General features: G+C 42.4%; 1 long non-coding RNA gene across 1 annotated transcript; it reads left to right on the forward strand.

Moving 5' to 3' along the window:
• The first annotated feature begins 1,878 nt into the window (after positions 1 to 1,878).
• LOC129639507 (uncharacterized) lies at positions 1,879 to 10,027 on the forward strand. Its single transcript, XR_008708441.1, has 3 exons — positions 1,879 to 2,026; positions 5,218 to 5,373; positions 9,253 to 10,027. It is a non-coding gene; the product is annotated as an uncharacterized LOC129639507 (long non-coding RNA).
• The last annotated feature ends 4,825 nt before the right edge of the window (positions 10,028 to 14,852 follow it).

Genomic DNA, 14,852 nt, shown 5'->3' on the forward strand with positions numbered 1-14,852 from the left:
TTGCAGGGTGGGCAATGGATTTCAGTATAGAGAAGAGAAAGGAAGAGACAGAGGCAGACCAGCTCATTGCCAATCCCTTCTCTTCCCTTCCCTTCCCCTCAATATAACTTAGAACCTGTGGAAATACACATGGACTTTCTGTAGGTGGTTTATTTGATTTCTTACAGTCAGCTGTCTGAGTTTCTTTCTTATGTATTTCAGAAATTTGAGGAGAACCAAGGCTTCCGTGTGTCTGCTATAGGATACTAGTCATCAACCACATGCCATTCTATGGCCTTGAGGAGATACTTGGAAAGCTGGAGCTGGAATCCTTCCAAGAGGTGAGCCTACATCACTGAATAAGGTTTCACTTCCAGTTCTTTACTTGAGTAGTGGAAATGAGCAACCAAGTTAACCTCATGATGACCCATATCCCCAGGACTTTCAATTTTGACTGCTTTGCCCTATTGAATAAGCTAGATCACCATCAGAAATTTCACTTGATCTTTAGCTATCTCTCAAACCAACTACATAAGATGCTCAAGGAGTGCGTATAGAAGTTGTCTGAAGATACAAATACCAAGATTTCCAGAATGTCCCTGCGAAGGCTCATCAAGTTAGAGGTAAGTCTAGGCTTCCCTTTTCTAAATTTCTGATGAATCACTTAAAAGCACTGGCTGCAAGACTAAGGTTCTGGTCTGCCAGGGGCCATTAACTGTTAGAGAAGAAAGATATATGTCTAGAATATAACTTTCATTCATTCATTTACTTATTCATTCATTCACGCACCTCTACATGTCAAGCTTAGTGCCAAAAAGGGAAGATAGGACAATGAAAAAATTCAGACAATGTTCCTTTCTCCCTGAAGGTTAGGAATCTATATAGAGAACTGCAAGGAGCTCTGGTTGCTAAATAGTAAGGGAGGTATTTGGTGAGATAATTGGGCCCACAAAAGGTCTAACCCCAGTTCAAAGATTCTACTCTTCCCCTCCTGTATGTTTCATAGGCATGCAGAATGGCATGACCATTCTGTAAATAATAGCTGAGTAACCAGCCTCCTAAACCTTGCAAACAGCCCTTATTATATACAAAAATATATGTAAATTTCATTTAATTCTTACAATTGGAGTTATATGACTAATGATCTTGTCTCTGTATCTAATTCAAGAAGCTGAGGTTAAGAAAGGTCAAGTATCTTGGAAAAAAATAGCAGACCTATTAATAATAGGAAAGTGTTAGATTCTAGGTGGTGTACTAGTAACCAGTATGGAATACTAGTTCCCATCCTTTAGGTACAGGCTAAGGTAGTAGCAATGCAAATTTCTTAGTCAGTCGTCTGGGATTCATTGGAAAATAGAGAATTTTATGAACTGGAAAAGCCATAGAATAATGAAAGCCTAACATACCATCTTCCTGCCTGCTCTGCATCACTGTTCCTGCCTCTGCTCTCTTGTCTTCTATGATGTCATCTTAACATTAGGTTTTGTTATTGACTGAACTGTGTTCTCCCAAAATTCATATACTGAAGCCCTGATTACATGGGCTTCCCTGATGGCTCACTGGTAAAGAATCTGTTTGCAATGCAGGAGAAGTGGGTTTGATCCCTGGATTGGGAAGATTTCCCTGGAGAAGGGAATGGCAACTGATTCCAGTATTCTTGCCTGGGAAATCCCTTGGAAAGAGGAGCCTGGTGGGCTACTGTCCATAGGGTCGCGAAGAGTCAGACACAACTGAAGCAACTTAGCACTACCACTCCATGGAAAAATTGAACAACAACAACAGAATGTGACTGGATTTGGAGACAGGGCCTTTAAAGGGTGATTAAGTTAAATTAAGGCTGTGAAGGTATATGTTAATCCAATCTGACCAGTGTCCTTATAAGAAGAGGAGTTTAGAACACACAGAGAGACGGCAGAAGTGTATACACACAGAGAGACAACCATGGGAAAAGCAGCAAGGAGATGGTCATCTTCAAGCCAAGGAGAGAAGCCTTAGGCAAAAACAAACCTATTCATACCTTGATCTTCTACTTCTAGCCTCCAGAACCGTGAGAAACAAATTTCTGTTGTTAAGCTACTTTGTCTGTGGCATTTTTGTTGTGGCAGTCTGAACAATCTAATACAGGCATTATGAACGTGTTTCAGGAGGCCATGAAACAGGTACAACCGACTGTCAGAAAGGATGAAAATAAAATGATGATAAAAAAAAAATGACCAGTAAACTGGCCAATTAAACCGAAAGGTGGTTAATTTGTATTAATATTAGGCAAAATAGACATCAAGCAATTGCAATAAAGAAAGCTATTATCTAATCATAAAATGTATTAAAAAGATAAAAATTCTGAACTTATATTCACCTGATAACATATCTTCAAAAACATATATAGCAGTAATTAATGAAGTTATAAGTTGTTGTTATTATTCAGTCACTAAGTTGTGTCTAACTCTTCGTGACCTCCTGGACTGCAGCACATCAGGCTTCCCTGTCCTTCACCATCTTCCTGAGTTTGCTCAGATTCAAGTTCATTGAGTTGGTGATGCTATCTAACCATCTCATCCTCTGCTGCCCTCTTCTTTTGCTTTCAATCTTTCCCAGCATCAGGGTCTTTTCCAATTAGTCCACTCTTTGCATCAGGTGGCCAAAGTATTGGAGTTTCAGCTTTAGCACCGGTCCTTCCAATGAATATTCAGGGTTGATTTCCTTTAGAATTGACTGGTTTGATCTCCTTGCAGTCTAAGGGACTCTAAAGACTCTTCTCCAACACCACAGTTCGAAGGCATCAATTCTTTGATGCCCAGCCTTTATGTTCCAACTTTCATATCCGTACATGATTATTGGAAAAACCATAGCTTTGACTAGATGGACCTTTGTTGGCAAAGTGATGTCTTTGCTTTCTAATATGCTGTCTAGGTCTGTCATTGATAGGGCCCACATGGGGTCTCATTGATAAGATGGCTTGTTATGTCATCGACTATCCTTTCAGAGAATTTTTCATTGGTGGGGTATAAGAAAGACTCCGTTAGAAAGAGAGGACGCTAGTTCTCCTTAAGAGCCAGTCACCCTCTCTTTTCCCTCTAATAAATTTCCCTTTTCTTGCCTGACTGCCTGGCTTGATCTCTTTTTCTCTGCACTCGCCTTACATTCTGGTGCTGAAACCTGGGAGGGAAGATCCACCGCAAGTGGTGGGCTCCTCTCACAGGCCCACCTCTGGTGGTCCCCTCCCTTGGATCTTGCTGAGAAACTGACATGAGATCCAGGACAGGACTCTCCACTTGCCTTGCTGGACTGACATCCACACACTGGCCCACATTTCATTGGTCAGTTACAACAGTGAGTGAAATCTCATTCTCTTGGATCCCCCCTCTCTTGCCTCATTTCCAAGTCCTAGGCGCAAGGATCCCCACACTCCTTGGCCCCAGCCTTGTGCCCTGTCTGACTTTGAAATAGGGGATGCCCATTTCAAAGCAGACTATTATTACTCTGAGAAAGACCTGAGAATGGGGACGCCTTTTCTCTTGGACCTTTCTCCTCGCTTTCTCTCGCCCTTGTCTAACCTCCCTATTCAGCCACAATGGGAAATTCTCAATCCCAGCCCTCAAAATCTATTTCTCTAGGATGCCTTCTCCAAAACCTAAACGCTTTGGGCTTCCAAGGGGAGATAAGACCAAAAAGACTTATTTACTATTCTAACACTGTCTGGCCGCAATACAGACTTGATAACAGCTCCTGATGGCTTGAAAACGGAACTCTTTTTTTTTTTTTTTTGGAACTCTTGATTAAATACTCTACTGGACCTCGATAACTTCTGCCGCCAAATGGCAAGTGGTTAGAAATCCCTTAAGTTCAGGTTTTCTTCGCTCTCTGCTCTTGACCCTCTCTCTATGAATCCTGTTCTACTTCTCAAATACTCTTAGCCCACTCTGGGCCACAACCTCCTAATACAATGTCTCCTGATCCCTGTTCAGACTTTTCTTCTTCTTCCTTCGGCCCTTCCTACCTCAGCCCACCCCCTATCGCTCCCAATCCATTTGCAGCCACCCCAGATACAGTTCCAAAACCTCCACCTTATGTCCCCTCCTCTCTCCCTCCTTCTCAAGCACAGGCTGACTCCGAAGCTCCCACCCGCCCCTCCCCAGCCAGTGTCTGAGAGAAGCTCTGAGACCTCAGCCCCACTCTATACCCTGAGGGTCCCAAGGCTTTATCCTGACCTCCCTAGATCCTGTCCCCATACCTGGTCCCAAACAAATTTAAAACAGGAAACTTCACCGCAGGACCCTGCTCCACTCCTCCCTTTAAGGGAAGTAGCTGGAGCAGAAGACATTGTTTGGGTTCCTGTCCCATTCTCCTTCCCTCACCAATCTATCTCAGATTAAAAAGCATCTTGGCTCCTTCTCCTCAGACCTTGATAATTATCTAAAAGAATTCAAGTATATCACCCAGTCTTACTTAACCTGGCATGATATTTACATCATCCTTTCCTCCACTCTTCTCCCAGAAGAGAAGGAACAAGTATGACAAGACTCTCAGGCGCATGCTGACGAGATACACAGGACAGATGACACTAAGCCTGTAGGGGCAACGGCTGTCCCCCAAGATGATCCCAACTGGGATTATCAGGCAGGGAGACCTGGATGAGCAGCCCGTAATCATACTATTTCTTGCCTCATTCTGGGCCTTCAAAAGGCAGGGCATAAAGCCATCACCTTTGATAAGCTCCAGGAAATAACTCAAGACTAGATGAAAACCCCAGCACAATTTCTAGCCCTACAAAACAAAAGCCCTACAAAAATATACAAAAGGCCTAACAGAAGCCCTACAAAAATATATAAAATTAGACCCCACTTCAGCAGAGGGTACTCTTGTCCTTAAAATGCATTTTATCTCCCAGTCATTCCCAGATAGCCGAAAGAAACTAAAAAAGGCAGAAGAAGGCCCTCAAACCCCTCAATGAGACCTTTTAAATTTAACTTTTAAGATTTTAAAAAACCAGGAAGAACAGTCAAAACTAGAGAAGGCCCAATGAGATTAGGCCAAATACCAGCTTTTAGCCACTGGCCTACATGGCTCCAAGCCTCCATCAACCAACAAAGAAAGGAAGCCACCTGGGCCCTGCTTCAAATGCAGCAAAAAAGGCCACTGGGCCCACTCATGCCTAAAGCGAAGGCCCCCTCGAGGTCCATGTCCCAGCTGTGTCATAAAAGGGACATTGAAAGGTCAACTGACCAAATCCTGCTCTAGGGATCTGGACAGCTCCTCCTGGTGTCGAGCAGGAGTCCCCCAACCCAGCTCTGCCCAGCCTTCTGGGACTCGCCACTGAAGACTGAAGGTGCCCAGGGCCCCAGGCCCCAACTCTCATCACTGGTACGGAGCCCAGGATAACTCTTACAGTGGCAGGTAAGCTGATCTCCTTTCTCATTGACACAGGGGCCGTTTACTCTGCTATGTCTGCCTACTCCAAAAAAACCAAGGTCTCTCAGAGAGAGGGTTGACAGTTTTATATCTACACCACGAATAACTGAGCCTCTACCTTGCACATTTCAAGATACCCCATTTTCCCATTCTTTTCTCATACGATTTCTCCCAAAATGCCCCACTCCTATTCTTGGGAGATACCTTCTCTCAAAATTCAAAGCCTCTGTTACTATCCCAAGCCCAGCCTCTGATCTAACCTGGCTACTGCTCCTCAACCCCACCTCCTCTTCGCACACCCCATTGCCCTCCTTGTCCATAAACCCCATAGTTTGGGATACAGATAACCCATCTGTTGCCTCTTACCATGCTCCAATTCGTATCTGTCTCAAAGACCCCTCTAAATTCCCCAATCAACCACAATACCCCATCTCCCAAAAACATTAACAAGGGTTAAAGCCTATCGTCACTAAACTCCTACATCAGGGCCTCTTGTGCCCAACTCTGTCTCCCTATAACACCTCTATCCTACCTGTCAAAAAGCCAAATGGTTCCTATCGCCTGGTCCAGGACCTGAGACTTATCATTGCAGCTGTTATCCCCATATACCCAGTAGTTCCAAATCCCTATACTTCTGTCTCTCATTCCCTCTTCCACTATGCACTTCACTGTTCTAGACCTCAGAGATGCCTTCTTTACTATTCCTTTACACTCAGACTCTCAAGACGTCTTTGCCTTTACCTGGACTGATCCAGACAATCATCACTCCCAATAGCTGACATGGTCAGTCCTTCCACAAGGCTTTCGTGATAGCCCTCATTTCTTTGGCCCAGCTCTAGCATCAGACCTAACCTCTCTTGACCTTACTCCAAGTAGTGTCCTCCAATATGTGGATGATCTCCTCCTTTGTAGTCCTTCACTTACACACTCTTAACAACATACTTAGCTTTAGTCGTGTCCGATTCTGTGTGACCCCATAGACGGCAGGCCTCCAGGCTCCCCGTCCCTGGGATTCTCCAAGCAAGAACACTGGCGTGGGTTGCCATTTCATTCTCCAATGCATGGAAGTGAAAAGTGAAAGTGAAGTCGCTCAGTCGTGTCCGACTCTTAGTGACCCCATGGACTGCAGCCTACCAGGCTCCTCCATCCATGGGATTTTCCAGGCAAGAGTACTGGAGTGGGGTGCCATTGCCTTCTCCAAACAACGCACTATACAACTTCTCAATTTTCTAACTGATCGAGGCTATCAAGTATCTCCTACCAAGGTTCAGCTCTCTCTTCCTAGAGTGACCTATCTTGGAGTCCTTTTAACATCAACAAAGAGATATATTACTACCGATAGAAAGTTCCTTATATCCACCCTACCACTCCCTACATCAAAAACAGAGATCCAGTCCTTCTTGGGGTCAGCTGAATATCTATACCTCTGGATTCCTAATTTCATCCTCTTGGCACAACCCCTATATCAAGCTACCCGAGGAGATCTTTCAGAACCCCTAGAGCTAAAATCAAATTCCCTTTCAGCCTTTAACACCCTTAAGCCATTCTTAGCCCCATTCTCTCAGCCCCAGCTTTAACACTTCCTGACCTTTCTCGCCCCTTTATACTCTACACTACTGAGAGACACAAAATTGCCCTAGGAGTTTTGAGACAAAATCAGGACCCCTCCTTCACCCCTGTCGTTTATCTATCAAAGCAATTAGATACCACAATTCAAGGATGGCCAGCCTGCCTACATGCTCAGGCAGAAGTTGCCCTCCTCACTCAGGAAAGTAAAAAACTTACTTTTGGAGCACCCACTGTCATTCGCTCACCACATGACTTTATGGACTTTCTCACAAATCCATGACCCTCTGTCTCCTTCACGCATCCAACTAATTCATGTCACCCTTCTCGAATCTCCCAAGTTCTTTTGAACGCTGTCCTACTCTCAACCCTGCCACTCTTATCCCTAATTCTTCTGTGCCCCCCATCCATACTTGTAAAGAGGCTTTAGAAGACCTGATGTCCCATTTCTCCCACATTTCCTCCACCCCTTTAAATAACCCTGACTTTACTTGGCATATTGATGGCAGCTCCTCTATGACATCAGAAGGAAAAAAAGTAGCTGGATGTGCAATTGTCTCTGACACCGAAATTATTGAATCCCAGCCTCTCCCCTCAGGAACCTCTTTCCAAAAGGCAGAATTTGTTGCACTAACTACAGCCCTTACCCTCACAGCTAACAAGAGAGCAAATATATACACTGATTCTAAACATACTTTCCACATCATACACTCACATGCTGCCATCTGGAAGGAACGAGGGCTCCTATCTACTAAAGGCTCTCCCATAACTAACGCCCTGCTTATACTCCACCTTTTAAAAGCAGCTAACATGCAAACTGAAGTAGGCATCATACATTGCCGAGGTCACCAGGTGGCCTCAGACCCCATTTCATGGGGCAATGATGCCACAGACAGAGAAGCAAAACAAGCCTCACTCCAATCACCAGCTCAACAATTTATGGTAATCCCCAACATAAAGCCCCTTTACCTCCCTGAAGAAAAAACACGATTATTACAAGAGGAAGCACAACCACAAAGAAACTGGTTACAAAAACAGGGCTGCTATGTCTTTCACAAATCTCAGGCCACACAGATTCTTACAGACATTCATCAGGTCCTACACTTAGGTACTAAACCTCTTTATCATCTCTTGGTGGTGGGTTTAGTTGCTAAGTCATGTCTGATTCTTGCAACCCCATGAACTGTAGCCCGCCAGGCTCCTCTGTCCTTGGGATTTTCCAGGCAAGAATGCTGGAGTGGATTGTCATTTCCTTCTCCAGGGGATCTTCCTGACCCAGGAATTGAACCTGGGTCTCCTGCATTGCAGGCAGATTCTTTACCGACTGAGCTACGAGGGGAGCCCAATCATCTCTTAAGACCTCTTATCACCTATCCTAACCTTCTTTCACTCCTACAACAAATCACTCACTCTTGCATTATCTGTTCCTCAGTCTCAACACAGGGAGCCTTAAAGCCTATTCCCTCATTCCCAACACATCAGGCTTGAGGACATATCCCAGAAGAGGACTGGCAAATTGACTTCACTCACATGCCTCCAACACAAAAAATAAAACTCATGTTCACTCTAGTAGACAGTTTTTCAGGGTGGATTGAGGTTCTTCCTATGAGATCAGAAACTGCCTCAGAGGTAACACAGTTTCTCATATGAGAAATCATCCCTCACTTTGGCCTCCTACTCTCTCTCCAATCCAATAATGGGCCAGCTTTGATCTCCCAAATCACTCAACAAGTAGCCCAATCCTGTTACAGAAACCAGTACTGGAGAAACCAAGCACCACACTTTGAGAGTAGGAGAACTCAGGTTTATATGTCAGTGCCCCAGAGGCGTTAACACTCAAAGCTCTGAGCCCTGAACAAAGGGAATATAGAGTTTTTATAAATAGACTGTAGTAGGCAGCACTAGCTGTTAATAAGCTGGTTTAAACTAAGGGGTTTCATGAGCACGGGAACAGCAGTCAAGATGGGGAGGGGGATGCCTGGCCTGGACAGGCATGATTAAGCAGGTTTGCAAGGGCTGGGCAATTGCAAAGAGCAGGACAAGGGTGAGTGAGATAAACTCCAGTTCCTAGTATTGCAAGTCCCCACCTTCTGCGACTATGTGACCTACATGATCTATACTTTGCAAGGGGCAAGCTGAGTTACAGAGGCAGAAGGAGAAAGAGATTATGTAAAATTTTAACTTTTCCTCTTCAATCCCTTGGCATAACCTGGAAACTACCCTTATTTCTAACCTTCTACTTACCCTTATTCTAACTTTTGTTCCATGTTTAATGCATCTTTTTTCAAATTTCTTCAGGATGGTTTACAAGCCTTCACCAACCGAACTATCCAGGAGCTACTTCTAACTCACTCAGATTATCAAAAACTTCGACTCCACACAAATTCCCTTGACCCACATTCCAGCCTTCTCTTATCTCACCCCCACAACACCCTTGTCCTGAAGGAAGAAGTTACAGAAGATTGACCTTCGACCGTTATCCTAAATTAAAAAAGGCTGGAATGATAGGGCCTACATGGAGTCTCATTGATAAGATGGCTCATTATGTCAACCTCACAAACAAAGAATAAAATCACAGTGATCCTTGAGACTGACCAAATTGCCCAAATTGTATCCTGTTTTCTCACTGGTGCCTATCTTCTCAAAGCTGCGAGACCACCAGATTCAAGACCTCTGGCTATGTGACCATCCCTTCAGAGAATTTTTCATTGGTGGGGTATAAGAAGGACTCCGTCAGAAAGGGAGGATGCTGGTTCTCCTTAAGAGCCAGTCACGCTCTCTTTTCCCTCTAATAAATTTCCCTTTTCTCGCCTGACTGCCTGGCTTGATCTCTTTTTCTCTGCACTCGCCTTGCAAGGTTCCTTTAAGGTTCCTCTCTGTTATATATCTCTCCCAGGGTGTTCGGCCTGTCCTGATGCCTTTAAAATATTTTTCTGTCCTTCCTGGTTATATAGAGATATTTCTTGCAGCTTTGGTTGTGTAGATTTCCACGAGTTTCCAATTTGTTTTCTGTGAGAACTGTCTTACTTGTAGGTGTATTTTTAATGTGTTTGTAGGGGGAAGTGAGTCCCATGTACTCCTACTCCACCATCTTGATTCTCCCTCTATTAAAGAGATTTTTAATTGTATAAAATTATCAGATATAAAAACAGATGCTTTAGACTAAATTAAAATTTCAGACTCCAGTTATAGTCAACTATTGCAAGTACCTGTTAGCTTTTAGAAAGCACAGGATATGCCACATTTTTTTTAGACTTTGTAGGGAAAAAAGGTAGAGCATCTTGCACATTTTCGATTATAATTGGACCAAAACAGGCTACATGAAGTAGATAATTAACAGATCATCTGGTGATGTTATGGAAATACAAAGTTCATTGACATAATTTAGTCTTCAATCCTAACTTCATTCTAAAGAAAGCTGGCAAAGGTCACTCTTTTACATCAGATGTGAACATATCCACTACAGTAAATGAAAGTGTGACATTATAACAAGAAAACAATGTGGCTGTTTATGTAAAAACTGGTCTCATACTATTTCCAAAGACAATAGTTAGAATTATTTTGGGGGTGGGAAAAATAGTTACAATGAGTAGATAACAAGAGTCAAGCTAAGGCCACTTAAATTCTTCATTTCTAATAATTTTTAAAGTCTTGAACCACACGTTTATTTTTTAATGGGCTTCATGTGGATGGGATTTTCAAACTGTGAATCATACCATCACAAATGGCATAGTTTATGAACAAAAACCCTGTAAGGAATCCCAGCCTTCTCACTTTTTCCTATCCACTGACCTCAAAAGACATTTTCACTGTGGATGTGATTTCCTATTTCCATAATGGGGAAGTCCCCAAGAATGAGATCATCACCTAGAGCTGTTAAATTTTACATTGTGTTGGGAGAAGGGAGCATATGGAGTACTTTGACAGGGAGCACTATCTACAATTGATTCTCTTCTTTCCCATTGTTTGACAGTAAAGTCACTTCTAGTTAATTAATAAATTTCTTAAAGGAACAAAGAAAACCGTGTTTTGATTACAAATCCTATAAAGGTACAGCCATATCTGATCAATTTTTTTGAATATTATTACCAGACTGTCAATTTTACTTTCTTAAAGTAAATTCACACAGGATTTCTTCTTTAGTTGTACATATTTGTGTTTGAACCAAAAGCATTTGAGTATTTGTGTGTAGTTTGGCAGTATCACAACTGTCTGTTATTCCCCTTTCCCATTTATGTGTTAAATAAAGCCACTAGTGTTAAGGAGTCCAAGCTTGCTCTGCTCGCTGCACGACAGGAGGTGTTGAGGCAAGGAAAATGACTTTATTCGAAAGCAGCTGACCAAGAAGATGGCAGGCTAGCACCTCAAAATAACCATCTTATCAGGGTCTGGATGCCAGATTCTTTTTTAGATCAGAGATGGGGGACGTGAGGAAGCAAAGTAAAAAGGCCATTAATCTTGCAAACATTTCTAGAATGGCAAGCCTCAGGGAGGGGATGTGTTCATTTCTTCCTTCCTGCCATCTATAGGTGGACAGGGTTCTGAACAAAGGCACTTTAGTTTAACGGTCTGGCAGAGGGGCAGGGTCCTTCTAAGCAAGCCATTATGTATGATTATAATAACAAAAACAATGAAAAGCTTGTCAAAGAAACAGTTCCAACATGGAGTCAGAATTAATTTGCTGCTTCTTTGCAACACTAGCACTGACCTCCAAAATATCCACCACAAAACAGAAATATAAAAGAAGTAAATATTTCCAGTAAATCTTGCCAAATAATATTTAAGAAGAATGGCTTACCAACCTGCCTCATCTAAATAGACACAACATCTGATAAATGCAACGTCTAAACAGCTTAGCTCATATAAGCTGTGTTCATGTAGGTGTTTATCCATAGGCTTAGCCTCCCTTCCACAATGTATATTAGAAAGAGCTGATAGGCACCCATCAGTGTAACTAAATATATTTTCTAATCTCAAAAAAAAAAACCACCTGGTAATCATCTCAGAGAAAAAATAAATGATATGACCATTAGTTTTGACAGGAGAATATCTGACCCTGCACAAGAAAAGTTATAATTAGAACTCCAGGGTTTGTTTTTTGGTAAGAGAAGTTTACCTCAATAGCCATTAGTGGATTTGTCCATCTGTAGGTAATTACAGAAGGGGCTTCCCTGGTAGCTCAGTCAGTAAACAATCCACTTGCAATGCAGGAGACCCGGATTTGATTCCTGGGTCGGGAAGATCCCCTGGAGAAGGAAACGGCAACCTCCTCCAGTATTCTTGCCTGGAAAATCCCATGGACAGAGGGACCTGGCAGGCTACAGTCCATGTGGTCACAAGAGTTGGACATGACTTGGCAACTAAACCACCACACCACCAGTTAATTACAGAAACTAGAGTTGGGACCAACATCAGGTTGTGATGTCAGATTCCATCCTGTGATTGTATACGGATGCTTCCTACATCCATCTCAAAGTTTCATAATAGGTTCTACTGTTAATATGTGGCTTCATTTTCATACTCTGCATTTACACGTGTTCCATAAATAATCCAAAATTATCTAAGAAACACCAAGTTGCCCATACATAGTCACTCCAAAAAATCATGACTTCCTTCAAAAGGCTTAGAACTACAAACACACAGTCTGCTGTCTTTACTAGCATATTCAGATTTAACCATGGTGCAAACTTTGGTCTGCAGTATTTTCTTCAGATTATTTATATAGCCATGCCACATTGCAGAGTGCTAGCAAAATAATCCCATTGCTTCTACAGCATTAAGTTTGCCTAAGCCAGCAAGCCAGAAAGACCACATCAAATTTATTTTGGATATACAGACAAAGCTTCAGTTTTCCACACAAATCAGCAAAAACAGTGTTTGTAAAACAGCAACTAAAAAAGAAATAAATATATATGGCCCTTCTTTCTCTGTTCTTTCTAGGAAGGTGCAAACTAAATGTAAATTCAGATTCCACTCATTTTTAATTTTTGGAATTCCATCAAGAGCTATAAAGACTGTCATATTTCTCTTTATAGTCTTTAAAAATAAAAGAAGGGGGCTTCCCTGGTGGCTCAGTGGCCAATGCAGGAAACACAGGTTCAATTCCTGATCTGGGAAGATTCCACATGCCAAAGAGCAACTAAGCCTGGAAATCACAACCACTGAGACCATGGGCCACAACTATTAAAGTCTGAGCACTCTAGAGCCCGTGCTTCACAAGAGAAGGCAACACAAAGAAAGGCCTGTGCACCACAACTAGAATAGCCCCCACTCACCACAACTAGAGAAAAGCCCATGCAGCAATAAAGATCCAGTACAGCCAAAAATAAATAAAATTATTTTTAAAAATAAAAGAAGGAAATGTTTTAACCTAGCATCTAGCATATACCACCTTTTATATACACAAATACTTCATGTATTAAGGATGTTTATATTAAAGTGAATTAAATGAATATACATTAAAATGAATCTGAAGGACTTAATTGGTTTCAACTTTGATTAGCTCTAATAGTTTTTCCTGTGGTCATGTATGGATGTGAGAGTTGGACTGTGAAGAAGGCTGAGCGCCAAAGAATTGATGCTTTTGAACTGTAGTGTTGGAGAAGACTCTTGAGAGTTCCTTGGACTGCAAGGAGATCCAACCAGTCCATTCTGAAGGAGATTAGCCCTGGGATTTCTTTGGAAGGAATGATGCTAAAGCTGAAACTCCAGTACTTTGGCCACCTCATGAGAAGAGTTGACTCATTGGAAAAGACTCTGATGCTGGGAGGGATTGGGGGCAAGAGGAGAAGGGGACGACAGAGGATGAGATGGCTGGATGGCATCACTGACTCAATGGACGTGAGTCTGAGTGAACTCCAGGAGTTGGTGATGGACAGGGAGGCCTGGCGTGCTGTGATTCATGGGGTCACAAAGAGTTGGACACGACTGAGCGACTGATCTGATCTGATCTGATCTGAATAATAATAATGGTAGTACTTGAAATTATTTAAATGGTATTTTAAAGAGGTCCTCTATGATCTCAACTTTTTGGTAACTGAGGATGGTTTTCCAGTTAGTCGAATAAGGAAGACTGAGCCATTCTTAAGTTTCTTTGGAAAATCTTGTGGGTGTTCAAAATACAAAGTCTGGAATCAGAGTGTCTAGGGGTAACCCCCAACTTGGCACCTATAAATTCAGTTACTTTTTAGGCAAATGACTTCACACATCTGGCTTCACCTTTCTCATCTGTGAAAACTGGAATAATAATAGTTCCAGGGGACCTTCCCAATCCAGGGATTGAACCCAGATCTCCCACAATGTAGGCAGATTCTTTACCAGCTGAACCACCAGGGAAGCCCAAGAATACTGGAGTGGGTGAAAAGAAAGTGAAAGTGAAGTCACTCAGTTGTGTCCGACTCTTTGCGACCCCATGGACTGTAGCCTACCAGGCTCCTCAGTCCATGGAATTTTCCAGGCAAGAGTACTGGAGTGGGTAGCCTATCCTTTCTCCAGGGGATCTTTCCGACCCAGGAACTGAACCCTGGTCTCCTGCATTGCAGGCGAATTCTTTACTAACTGAGCTGTCTGGGAAGCTGTTTATAGAATTACCACTATTAAATGAGTTAACATAATGTTTTAAAGTGCTTGACACACACATACACAAATAAAATGCTTGACACATTATAATCATTTATACACTTTTTTTTTTTTCAAATTAACAACTGAAATTCACTTACTGGGTTTGCTTTAATTTCTCTTAGACTTGCATGAAATTAAGTCAACAGAACTTACCTATACCCACCACTTAGGTTTTTTAAGCAGTCCTTACAATATGGCAACAGTTTTGGTTTTAGGGAAGACCATGTAAAGAGTAGGACGTGACTCAGCGACTGAGCATGCAGCATGCACAGTTCATT

The sequence above is a fragment of the Bubalus kerabau genome, chromosome X, assembly GCF_029407905.1.
Source record: "Bubalus kerabau isolate K-KA32 ecotype Philippines breed swamp buffalo chromosome X, PCC_UOA_SB_1v2, whole genome shotgun sequence".
Taxonomy (NCBI): domain Eukaryota; kingdom Metazoa; phylum Chordata; class Mammalia; order Artiodactyla; family Bovidae; genus Bubalus; species Bubalus kerabau.